This window comes from Canis aureus, chromosome 4, assembly GCF_053574225.1.
Source record: "Canis aureus isolate CA01 chromosome 4, VMU_Caureus_v.1.0, whole genome shotgun sequence".
NCBI classification, from domain to species: Eukaryota; Metazoa; Chordata; class Mammalia; order Carnivora; family Canidae; genus Canis; species Canis aureus.
The window spans coordinates 21,993,536-22,006,549 of record NC_135614.1 but is presented as its reverse complement, the minus strand read 5'-3'; the positions used below and the strand labels follow the sequence as shown (position 1 = coordinate 22,006,549).

The window sequence follows — 13,014 nt, the reverse complement described above, 5'->3', positions numbered from 1 at the left end:
TGTGTCTTTTTTTTTTTTTTTAAGTAGTTTCGATGCCCAGTGTGAAGCTTAACCCAGGGCTTGAACTCATGACCCTGATCAAGACCTGAGCTGAGATCAAGAGTCCAATGCTGGGCAGCCCAGGTGACTCAGTGGTTTAGCACTGCCTTCAGCTCAGGGCCTGATCCTGGAGACCCGGAATTGAGTCCTGAGTCGGGCTCTCTGCATGGAGCCTGCTTCTCCCTCTGCCTGTGTCTCTCTCTCTCTCTCTCTCTCTCTCTCTCTCTCTCTCTGTATGTCTCTCATGAATGGATAAATAAAATCTTTAAAAAAAAAAAAAAGAGTCTGATGCTAACTGACTAAGCCATTTAGGCACCTCTGGAGTCTTTTTTATAAGCACCCCAGTGATTCTAATGTTAACCAAGGCTTGGGCCCAAGTCCCTCCTCATGCCAGCCAGGAGCTAAGCCTCTAGGAGGGCTGTGCCTTGGCCACAGCAGCACAGCGTCGAGGAGGAGGAGGAGGAGGAGGAGGAGAAGGGGGAGGAGGAGGGGGAGGAGGGGGAAGAGGAGAAGTTCTCGGCTCTATGCTCCACAGCTACTCCTTGACGTACCACCTCCTGTATAGTATAGTACCCGTTATTTATCCTGTATAGTAACCGTTATTTATGTCAAACAGCTGTCATTGCGGGACCCCAGGCTCCCCATCTCCCTTACTGCAGCCTCCTAGTTTTCAAGCTTGGCTGCATATTGTAATCACCTGGGAGCGTTAAAAACTCCAGAAAGCCTTCAGTGGAGTACAAGAATCGTCCTCTGGTATTGATGAAATTTTGGAATATAGATGGGGTCTGGAGCCGACAACCAGGAAAGAATTCTCGAGACGTCTGGTGCAAAATGGTAGTTTTATTAAAGCACGGGGACAGGACCTGTGGGCAGAAGGAGCTGCTGCCCTGGGCCTGTGAGGAGTGGCTGATTATATACCCAGGAGTTGGGGGAAGTAAGCAAAAAGGAGATTCCAAAAGGATTTTTTTTAAAGATTTTATTTATTTATTCATGAGAAACACACACACAGAGAGGCAGGGACATAGGCAGAGAGAGAAGCAGGCTTCATGCAGGGCACCTGATGTGAGACTCGATCCTGGGACTCCAGGATCATTCCCTGGGCTGAAGGCAGATGTTCAACTGCTGAGCCACCCAGGCGTCCCCCAAAAGGATTTTCAAATGCTAAGGAGGACCTACAAGATCCTGGAGGCCTTGCCATTGTCAAATTAAAGATGGCTTTTCCCTCTGGCAAGGCATTAAGACAATTGGAAACTTCCCGAAGACACACATATCCCACTCTGAGGTATGGGATTGTTTGTGGGATATCAGCTGTGCTTTGTCCTCAGCCAGCCCTGCTCCCTCATCAATATTCCATCTCCACCATAACCCCCTTCCCCCAGGGCTACCCCCAGCCTCTGGCAATAGGCTAGAAGGGATTTCTGTGACTGTCTGAGATTGAATGCTCATTTTGCTCCGTCCACTTTATGAACCAGCTGCATCAGTGGGATCTAAGCTTGAGAAGGACCGAAGACTTCAGGGGAAGGGAGGTAGCACTTCACTCTCCTAGGCCCCCAGCGGGGGCAGGAGGCCTTAAGGTTAGACAAACACAGCTATCTGCTCCAGAAGCAATCGAGGCATGCACTGCCCTCGAGCCACCCAGTGGAACATGGGACCTTCTCGCCCCCTGAACATGTTGCCAAATACCAGGGGAAGGAGCTAACAGGGTGGTAGGAGCTACAGCAGGCAGAGAGAGCCAGTGTCTGAACCCTGCTCTGTCTGCCAAGATTGGGCCCTTTCAGCTTCTAAAGTAGCCAAGCTAGGACTCAGATCCAAGCTTCCAGATTCCACATCTGGTGGTCTTCCCCATTAGTTGCTGTTGAATAATCGCATGAAGATCTCAGAGCTCCCCATGAAAGTCATCGCCAAGCTCTCCTCAGAAGAGGGGTGCTGACAGTGACACCTCCAAGTCGGCAGCCCCCAGGCCCCCGTGCACTCTCTACCTCTCAGTCTCCCCAGCTCTGGGTCTAACTTTTCCTTTCTTCGTTATTCCAGATCCTTGGTCTCGGTATTTCTGGGCCAATGTGACTGAGGTCTAAAACAAAACATGCTTGAATTTTTTAAGAAATAGACCCTACTGTGTCCCAAACCAAACCCCCACCCCACCCCCACCCCCACCCAAGGAGAATCACTAGTCCATGCCCAGAAAAGGCAGAAAAGTTTGGACTTGTAGCAGCAACTCATCTCTCTCTCTCTCTTTCTTTCTCTCTCTCTCTCTCTCTCTGTCTCTCTCTCTCTCTGGCTCCTGTCCCAGGCTGTGTCCCGGCCCTGAGCTGCATCTCCAAGGACAGGGAAATCTTGAGTATTTTACATATAATAAGACTATCTTCAGGTCAGCTGACAATCTGGTCCAACAGAGGACTCAGAGATTGCTTCCCAAGGTCTGCTCAACCTGGAGAGCACTAACACGCAGCCAGCCTGGGAGATAGCTTGGAGGGGCGGGGCAGTCAGGCTAGGCATCCAAGGTCCTTGGTCCTTGTTGGGCTGGGGTTGACTCCTTGCCATTTGTGACTTGGTCAAAAGAGCACTGAAATTAAATGGAGGAGATGGGTTCATTTGTCACTCCATTAATCTATTCACTCCTCATCCATTCATTCATTTGCTCATTCAATAGTTAGTTTGAGGGATCCCTGGGTGGCACAGCGGTTTGGCACCTGCCTTTGGCCCAGGGCGCGATCCTGGAGACCCGGGATTGAATCCCACATCGGGCTCCCGGTGCATGGAGTCTGCTTCCCCCTCTGCCTGTGTCTCTGCCTCTCTATCTCTCTGTAACTATCATAAATAAATAAAAAAATAAAAAAAAATAGTTAGTTTGGAGGCATCTGCTATGAGTCTGGCACTGCTATGTACTAGAACAGTAACAAGACACCCCAAGGAGCTTAGTTATGGTTTTCTCAAAGGAGTCCATGCCCCTTAAAGGGTGCTTAACTTCTAAAACCATTAAAGAAACCCCTTAAGACAATGATGAACTTTCTTCTGAGAAAAATGACTAACCATAAAATTATTTGTGTAATTTTAGGGATCTCAAAGAAACTCCCTCCCCTCAGGTTACATCTCCCTGTCTGATGACTTCTCCCTGGGATCTGCCACCAATACTCATTCATTCCCTACTGTAGGCCTAAGTTTCCCCATTTGTAACATGAATTCTCTGGACTCCCTTGGCCAAATGATTCCTGACCTGGTCAAATCTCAGAAATCACAGATTTTAGAAGTGACCATCTAACCCTCCAATTCTTAGAGAGCAGGGCCGGGGTGAAATGAGAACAGGATGAGGAAAGTATGTATGATCTTGGAAGTACCTGAGAGTGAATAGAAGGTAGAAGACAGAAAGCGTTGTCCTTAAAGAGAGGTAGAAGGAAAGAATACTCCCACCCCAGCCCACCGTATAATTAATCTTCCCCCAGGACAAAGGTTGTCTGGATGGAGTAAGAGTTAAATCCCTTTTAGGTGCTAAGCTTGGGTGCTAAGATGACACCCAGAAGCCACTCCTTTAATCAGAGGAATTCCCAGGAGGATGAGGTCACCAAATCCCTCATTCATTTAACAAGTAATTATTGAGGAATGGTCCAAGGGAGACCCAGGTGAACAGGCCAGAGGAGACCCCTGACCTGGAGGGGTTTCCTTTTGGGAGGAGTAGAGACAGACCACTTGTATGTAAAACAAGCAAGATCATTTTAAGTAGTCATAAATGAGGAGAGAATAGAGAGTAATGGGATAATCAAGGAGTGGAGGCTACTTCACACCACGCAAAAAGTGATGTTTGAGATTAGGCCAGAATGATAAGAACAAGCTAGCCAGGAGAAGATGGGGGGAGGGGCTTTCCCGGCAGAGAGAGCAGCAATGGGAAAGGTCCTGTGGTAGGAAGGAGTTTGGCAAAGCAGCAACAGGGAGAGTGGGAGGCAGTGGTGTCTGAGAGGCAGGGCGGCCTTAATAGCCAGGAGCTGGAAGCCACTGGAAGTTTTCACAGAGAGGCAAGAACGGAGGCCTTTAAGTGGGTCCTCCTCCCCTTCTCCCTCTGACCTCATCGCTTCCCTCCCTCCTCCTCCTCCCCCAGCCACACTGGCCTCCTTGCTTTTCTACAAATTTTCTCACACGTGAAATCATCTGCGTATTCATGGGTTTATCGCTGTCTCTCTGCCGAGATGTGAGCTCCTGAGGGCAGGGGTTCTGTGCTGCTCCCTCCTACTCCCCAGCACCTGAAGAGTACCTGACACTAGCAGGTGCTCTGGAACTATTTAGGATTCATTCTAGGATGAATGAAGCACTGAGGAGGCAGTTGCAGTAGTGGCTGACAGTAGGATGACAGTGGGCTTGGAAAAGGATGGTAGCAGATGAGATGGAGGCAAAGGGCAGGAAAGTGAGGCTGAGCAAGTCCAGAGCTGGCTGGTCCGAGGTCCAAGCTCTTTTCTGTGCCCACATAGTAGGCCTGCAAAGCTGAAAATGCCAGACCCCCCATCTCGGACTTGCTCTTCTTCATCTCCCTCCTTGTTGCCTTTCAATTAGCATAGACACCTGAACTAGATCAGAGACAAAAAACCAACAAACTAATTTTTAAGACTATGCCCAGACCCCTAAATTCCTACAAAATGTCAATAAGGGGGACCTAGGTGGCTCAGTCGGTTGGGCATCAAACTCTTGGTTTCAGCTCAGGTCACCATCTCAGGGTCAGGGGATGGAACCCAAGGTCAGGCTCCAGGCTCAGTGGGGAGTCTCCTTGAGATTGTCTCCCTCTCTCTAAAATAAATAAATCTTCTTAAAAAAATGTAAATAAGTAGCTAACCTAAATTTACAATAGAACTTAGTATATTGTTTTCTTTTTCTTTTGAGATATAATGCCCATTCCACTATATGCACCCTTTTAAATTCAGTAGTTGTTTTTTTTTTTTTTTTAGCATATTCACTACTATCTAATTCCAGAACATTTGCATCACTCCAAAAAGGAGCCTTAAACCCATTAGCAGTTGCTCCCCATCCACACTCACACTACCTCAGGCCCCAGCAAGCACTAAATCTGCTTTCTGCCTCTATGGATGTGTCTATTCTGAACATGTCATATAAATAAAATCACACAATAAGGAGCCTCTTGTGGCTGGCTTCTTTACCTAATATAATGTTTTTGAAGTTTGTCCGTGGTGTAGCATGTACTTGTGGCTGAATAACATTCACCTGTATAGATGCACCTCATTTTGTTGATCCACCCATCCGAGGATGGACATTTGAGTCATTTCCACTTTTTGGCTATTATGGTTGTGCTGCTATGAGCATTCTGTACAAATGTTTGTGTGGACATCAACTGTATTTCTGTTTTTCAGCATATACCCAGGAGTGGAACTGCTGAGTCAGACGGTACCTCTGTTGTGGAACATTTTGAGGAACTACCAGACTGTTTTGTAAAGCTTCACCTCTGTTATCATCCTCTGTGTTGCTGAGGTGGGGAGGAAGTGAGATGACTCACTCACGATCACCAGGTAGGAATGGTGCACCGGGGTGGGGTTGCTGCTCTTACAAAGGAATCCTCTGCTTCCTTGTGGTGCATTTCACCCATGCTTCAAAACTTTTGGGTGCTCTCTGGATGCCAGTCACTAGTCTAGGTGCTGGAGATACTAGAGGTATTTGAGAACAAGAGAGACATGACCCCTGCCTTCTTGGAGACACAGTCCAGTGGGGAAAACACAGTGACCAGATAATTGCAGTTTTGACAGTGCAATGGGGAAGTCCGGGAGAGGATGTACCTCAACTTAACCAGTCCTTTGTGCAGTAAGAGCCTGGGCTCGGAGCCAGCCAGCCCAGGCTTAAATCCCTGCACCCCACATGCCAGCTGGAAGACTGGGCAAAATCCCAAGTCCCCATGCTTTCATTTCTCATGTGGGAAACAGAGTAATAGTATCTACTCTGAGGGTATCAGGTGGATTCAGCGCATCAAAGCCTATAAAACACTTCAAACCTGGTGCTGGTAAACCCCAAAGAAGTACCAGCTGTTGACATTGCTGTTAGACTCTCTACACCTTACCCATCACTTGGGAACATGAATCCTGGTCCCTCAAACTTGCGCTGTTTCAACTGTTCCTATTTGCAGCACCCCCCCCCCCCCCACACACACACACACACTGTCCTGGCCGGAATCAAACAGAATTCCCACAATGCTCTGTTCCAGCATCCTGCAGTGTGGCTCATCTGGTTTGATGCTCCAGTTAGAACCCCTGACTGCCAGGTTCCTTGTTGTACAGGAAAGAAATGCTTTTTTTCTGTTCTTTTCTCCCTACCTAGATTATAAGCTCCTTGTAGCCAATCTTTCTCACTCCTGCAATGCTAAAACATGCTGGCAAGAAAACAAATGGAGGCAAAGTCTCAGAGTGGGTGGTAGGGGCTTCAGAGCACAGGCTCTGAAGCCACACAGACCTGGTGATGAGCCCTGCTCTGCCCCCTTGAGCCACCTGACCTAGGGCAGTTTGCTGAGAGCTTCTGGGCCCCCTTTCCTCATCTGTGAAATGCAGCCAGGGGCAGCTGCTTCTCAGAGCCATGTGGGAGGATCAGCAGTGGGCTGTAGAAGTGCCTTGTTGGGGCCCAGTTGATACCCCATAGCGGGTGGTTGCCACAAGTCACATCATGGCAGAGCTGCACAGGAGCCAGAGCCCTGCCAGGGCAGCACACCCTGCAGAGGCAGCTAAGTACAGGAAGTACACAAGGTCAAAAGGAAAATGAGCTCTCAGAGATGTCTTCTGATCACTATCATGTATACTGGGTAAAATGGAACAGAATTTGCTGTTTGGGCTTCTTTTTTTCTCTCCTCTCCTTACCTCATAGATGCTTCTTTTGCTATTTTTATTAAGTGCAAATGGTACCAGAAAGTATTCGTGTAAACCTACCTGGGAAATTATTAAGAAATGCACAAGAGCAGGGATTATGCAATCCCCAAACTGCCAGGCCTCCTCATCAGCCCACCAGCTGGAGAAATACTCTTAACTCCTGAGCTACACTCTTTCTAACAAGTGTCCTGGGTTGGCTTTAATACATTATTCAAGAGTTATGACAGAGCATAGTTAAAAATTCCTCCCACTAAAAAATACAAATAAAAATAAATTCCTCCCACTCCATGGTGTCCTACAAAGGTGACCGACCACACATCAGCAGTGCCTGTCCCATATTTAATCTTCAGAAGTTTGTGAGGAATAATAACATGTTGCCTTTGAAACATGTCTTTTCTTCAAGTGGGCTTCATTAAGGATGAACTGTTTATTTGTATCTAAAGCAGTCACAGAATTTGTCTATTGCAATAAGCAAGGATCCAGAAATATAAGTTTTGTGTGTATATATATATTTGTGTGTGTATGCACATTTAAAATGCATATATATATTATTTTTCAAAAGATTTTATTTATTCATTTATTTTGAGAAAGAGAGATAGTAGAGGAGGGGCAGAGAGAGAGAGAGAGAGAGAATCCCAAGCAGACTCCTCAATGAGCATGGAGCCCGACTCAGGCAGATCCCACGACCCCAAGATCACCACTCGAGCAGAAACCAAGAATCAGATGTTCAACTGATGGAGCCACTCAGTGTCCCTTTATATATATTATTTTATAAGTGGCTTCCCATTTTTTCCCATGGCCATTCCAAGAGGCAGCACTCATGTGGGGAGGGTCATTGCCCCTGCAAGTCTCATTGTGGTACCTGAGCTTCTTCAGGTATCCAAAAGAGGCCCCAGTGGCCCGGCTTCATGTCCGTTTTATATTCAGGAGCACTTATAAACCAAGAGAATTCTGCACAGGAGGAACTCCTAAATATAATTCTGGACTCAGAGAACTCTCTTTTTGGTAGGGGTGGACCTGAAACTCACGTTTACTTAGCAAACCCCTGAGGTAGAGTGAATGAATTGTGCAGACGAGGTCAAGTGTGTGTGCTGGGAGGGCGATGGCAGGAGTGGGTGGTAGAGACGTCCTTAAAGATTTAAGAAAACTTAAGAGAACAAACTCTTCTAAGACCCCAGTTTGGTCAAGGCACATGCTAATTATAAACCATTCTTATCTAGATTCCCTTTTTCAAATATACACTCAGACTCTTCACTAATCTGTATTTTGCCCCAAATTGATCAATTTTTTTTCAAGATTTTATTTATTCATGAGAGACACACAGAGAGAGGTGGAGACATAGGCAGAGGGAGAAGCAGACTCCCTGGAGCCAGATGCAGGACTTGATTCCAGGACCCCAGGATCATGACTTGAGCCAAAGGCAGACACTCAACCACTGAGCCACCCTGGTGCCCCTGCTCTAATTTGACTATGAAATAAAAAATTGGTTGGAGGCAGGACAAGAGAATTGGCTTCCCTTTGGTGGTGCCTTGAGCTGGGCAATAAAGAAGAAAAGAAGAGAAGGAAAAGAGAAAACAGAGAAGAAGAATACTCTGGTCCAGACTGAACTAATATTAAAGGAAACCTGGAGAGAGGACTCTGGAATCCATGCACTGCCGAGCCCTACCCATACCAACACCCCAAGGCTTTGCCCCCAGACTTTCTGAATCAATAACTGAGGAGAAATAGCATACCTGAAATACACCCTGACTCAGATGACTCAGGGCCTGTGGGCATAGCTCTCTCAAACCCCAACCTCAGATGCCTGCATCTTGAATCACTCTTGATCTCTTTGGGGATTTGAGTCTGCCCTGACTCTCAGAGGGATTTACGAGAGGCACATTCCCCCCACATTTCCTCCCTGTTTGTAGGTGGAGGCAGTTGAGAGATTGTAGGTCATCCTCTACTTATTTCCAGTAGGTTCCTTTGGTCACCAGCAGCAGGCTCTCCACCACTGCCAAGAGGTATTTGGGGAGGGGAGTCTAGGCCCACTTCTGGGGCTGCTCAGCTTATGAAGGGAAGACACCACTTCCAGGCAGCCTGGATGCAAAAGCCTTTGGCCTACTTTCCTTTCGATTTCAGCAAGGGTGAACACTCTGTGCGTCTCTGCAGTTTGGTTCTTGTTAAAATCCTGAACCTTCTCTCTGATTGAGGAGGAAGGTCTTGGATGCAGAAGAGGCTAAAAAAATCCTGGGACTTCCCTAGGTTACGTCTCAGGGAGAAAACCTGTTCTTTCACAGTCAATCAAGAGTTAGGAGGGAGGGGACACCTGGGTGGCTGCCTTGGGCTTGGTCCTGATCCTGAGGTCCTGGGATTAAGTCCCACATTGGGCTCCCCTCAAAGAGACTGCTTCTCCCTCTGCCATGTCTTTGCCTCTCTCTACATCTCTCAAGAATAAATACATAAAATCTTAAAAAAAAAAAAAGAAAGAAAGAAAAAAAAAGAATTGGGAGGGAGGATGAGAACTGGGAAGGATTCAAAGCCTCCGCTGCCTTCGCCTTGGGTGCCTATTGATATCCTGTGTTTATTTCTACCACTTGGTCTCCCTGGTTTGATGTGGAACCAGAAGGCCTGCCCTCCATCCCACTTCCTTCTCTCCAAGGTTGATGCTGACACGGAGGGGAGAGGGCATCAGACTAAGCCAGCAGGGACCTGGGGTCCTGGCTCTGCCACCTGCCATGCGATGGGCCTTGGGGGATTCACTGCACATTTCTAGCTTGATTTTTTTCTCCCCTAAACACGGGGCTTCCACCGCGGGGGTGAGAACCTCTGAAATGGCACGCAGAATTTGAATGATACACATGCATTCTCCTGAAGAGAAGAGTCTGTGGCTTTCCCCAGTGGCTGAAAGCATTCCCTGACCCTCATGTCTGAGGACACCGTTCTCTGGCTCTGGGCACCATGGGGGCCATTTCCTGGGTTTGCCATTTGTCAGAGGTTTTTTTGTTTGTTTGTTTTTTTCATTGTCAGAGTTTTATGCAGGCTCTTACCTCAGTGACTTCCCACTCAGACATCTGCCCAGAACCCTCTGACCCACTCGGGGTCTCCTGCCACCCACAACTACTATTCCTTTGCTTAACAAGTCTTGTTCATGGCTGCTGAGCCAGGAGGTCAAGTTCCACAGGCTGACACTGTCACCTCTCACCAGCTGGTCACCAGAATATGTGCCTTCCACAGCAGGCACATCTGCGGGTGGGGGGTGGGGGGGGTGCACCCCAAGGACACTGTTAGGGTCTGGACAGCTAACACCCCAGCCATTGCTCCACCCAAGACCTTCCTCTTGGAGCAGAGAGAAGATTCAGGATTTTAACAAGAACCAAACCACAGAGACTCACAGAGTGTTCACCCTTGCTGAAATCTGAAAGGAAAGTAGGCCAAAGGCTTTTGCATCCAGGCTGCCTGGAAGTGGCATCTTCCCGGCAAGAGCTGAGAAAGCTGAGTGGTGCAGGAAGTGGGCCCAGACTCCGCTCCCCACCCCTTCCCTGCGTCCTCCAAACTCAGCCCACAGAGCAACCTACGGAGAGCCCACTCTCCACAAGCCCACAAGCCCAGCCGGTGGGAGAAGGTGGTGGAAACTTCATTTAAAACGAACCCAATGGGAGGAGGGGAAAAAAATAAAACGAACCCAATTGTTTCTGATTTGCTCTATGCACCTATACCAGCTCCAACCCCAAAGCTTCCCAAGGTGTTATTCTCTTCTTCCTCGGAGTTCCTAGCTCTGCTTCCCCGCCACTAGGCTGAGCGCTGCTCCAGGGCTGGGGCGTGTCTGGGTCAGGCTTGGGTGCCCCGAGCCTGATGAATTGAAGAAGGGAGCACCGACAAAAATCCACAGGACTCCTGTGTCTTTCTCTGATAGCAGGGGCAGGACAGGACAGAAGGGCCAGAAGGCAGCGAGGAGCCAGTGGCTAGCAGGTGCCAGCCCACCGTCCTCTCCCCCGGTCCCAGAGACACAGAAGGGCCCCCCAGGCTGCCACGGGAGGCTCTCAACACAAACAGAGGCCAGACAACTCTAACCAAAAACTGTGTGACCTTTGTCTGCAGACCAGACAGGCGAGAGAGGGAGTTACTATTTCTACTAGATGCCATTTGTCTTCTCTTGGGGTCAGCAGGGACCCTCCTCTTAAAATACATCTTCACCTGGGTTGGGGAGCATTTTGGCCATTTAGGGCTGTCCAAGAAGCCCTCCTCAGAATCGTGTTTTAAAATACATGAAAGAGAGGCACCTGGGTGGCTTAGTTGGTTAAGCGGCTGCCTTCAGCTCAGGTCATGATCCCAGGATCCTAGGATGAGCCCTGCATCTGGCTTCCTGCTCAGCAGGGAGCCTGCTTCTCCCTCTCCCTCTACCCCCCAACTTGCTCGTGCTCTCTCTTTCTCTCAAATAAGTAAATAAAATCTTTTTAAAAACACATAAAAGATACATAGAATTTCAATAAAAACACTCATATTGAATACCAGTAATCAAAATATCTATTTGTGATATTGTGACTCATGCTTTTTTTTTTTTAAGATTTTATTTATGTATTTGAGAGAGAGAGCAAGAGAGAGCATGAGCAGGGGGTGGGAAAAGGTGAGAGCAAGTCTAATACTTCCCTTAATTTTGATGGGGGGGGTGAACTTAAATGATATTTCAAGATACACACAACAACCATAAAGTAATATGAACATGCCTGTGATTTCTATGGGTACAGAGTCACTGTTCACATTAATGTGGTTTGACACCCACATCAATAACGGAAGAAAATGCTCAATTTCAGTTAGTGGTTGGTGGAAATTAAGGTGTAATTTATTCCCAGGCCAAGTTCACATACTCCTTTAGATTTAATCTTGTATCTTCAGGATTAAGTATCCTCAGTCCAGATCCTTCCACAGCACTGGTTCTCAGCCACTTGCAGCAGTTCTCAAATCTGACTGCACAGTAGAACAGCTGGTGAGCTGGATGCCCAGGCCACACCTGACCACCTAGAATGCAATCTCAGGGACACCCAGGGTTGCTCAGTGTTGAGCATCTGCCTTTGGCTCTGGTTGTGATCCCAGGGTCCCAGGATCGGGTTCTGCATTGGGTTCCCTGTGAGGAGCCTGCTTCTCTTCCCTCTTCCTGTGTCTCTGCCTCTCTGTCTCTCATGAATAAATAAATAAAATCTTAAAAAAAAATAGAATGCAATCCCTGAGGATGGGGCCCTGGAATGCTGTTTTTGTTTTGTTTTAATTTTATTTTATTGAAATTCAATTAATTAACACATAGTATATTATTAGTTTCAGAAGGAGAGATCAATGATTCATCAGTGGCATAGAACACCCAGTGCTCATTCCATCATGTGCCCTCCTTAATGCCCATCACCCAGTTATCCCTTACCTGCAGGGATTGCCCCCACCCCCCTCCACTTCAGCACACCTCAGTTTGTTTCCTAGGATTAAGAGTCTCTTAAGGTTTGTCTCTCTCCTGCTCTCTGATATCATCTTGTTTTATTTTTCCCTCCCTTCCCCTATGATTCTCTGTTTTGTTTCCTAAATCCCACATATGAGTGAAATCATATAATTGTCTTTCCCTGATTGATTTATTTCACTTAGCATAAAACCCTCTAGTTCCATCCCTGTTGCTGCAAATGGCAAGATGTCATTCTTGTTGGTGGCTGAGTAGTAGTCCATATATATATATATATACATACACATATGTATCTCCCACATCGTTATCCATTCATGTGTCGATGGACATTTGGGCTCCTTCCATAGTTTGACTATTGTGGACATTGCTGCTATAAATTTTGGGGTTCAGATGCCTGGCATCCTGTTTTGCCTTGTTTTATTAATTCCCCAGATCCTACCATGCAGCCAGGATGAAGAGCCACCAGCTAGAAGAATAGTACCAGGGGAGTGAGCCTCACTGGGTTAGAGAGATGGGCACGACAGCAAGCCTGAACTCCGCTCCCATGACTAGAGTATGGGCATTGCTGCTCACTCACCACGTCTTTAAAGACCTACTGGGTGCTAGCCCAGGCTAGGTGTTGTGTTGGGCATAGACAACACCACAGAGACCATCCTAGACCTGCACTCCCCCCAACCTTTGGCTCCTGATGCTCTTTCTTGGGTTGGGCCC

At 47.5% G+C, this 13,014-nt stretch overlaps 1 long non-coding RNA gene across 6 annotated transcripts in view; it reads left to right on the top strand.

Moving 5' to 3' along the window:
• LOC144312288 (uncharacterized) overlaps nt 1-13,014 on the top strand; it is a 98,118-nt gene that overhangs the window by 49,555 nt on the left and 35,549 nt on the right. For all 6 annotated transcript variants that reach the window (XR_013377776.1, XR_013377778.1, XR_013377775.1 and 3 more), the window contains exon 3: nt 5,388-5,543. This is a non-coding gene — a long non-coding RNA (uncharacterized LOC144312288). The remainder of the gene's footprint in view (nt 1-5,387; nt 5,544-13,014) is intronic.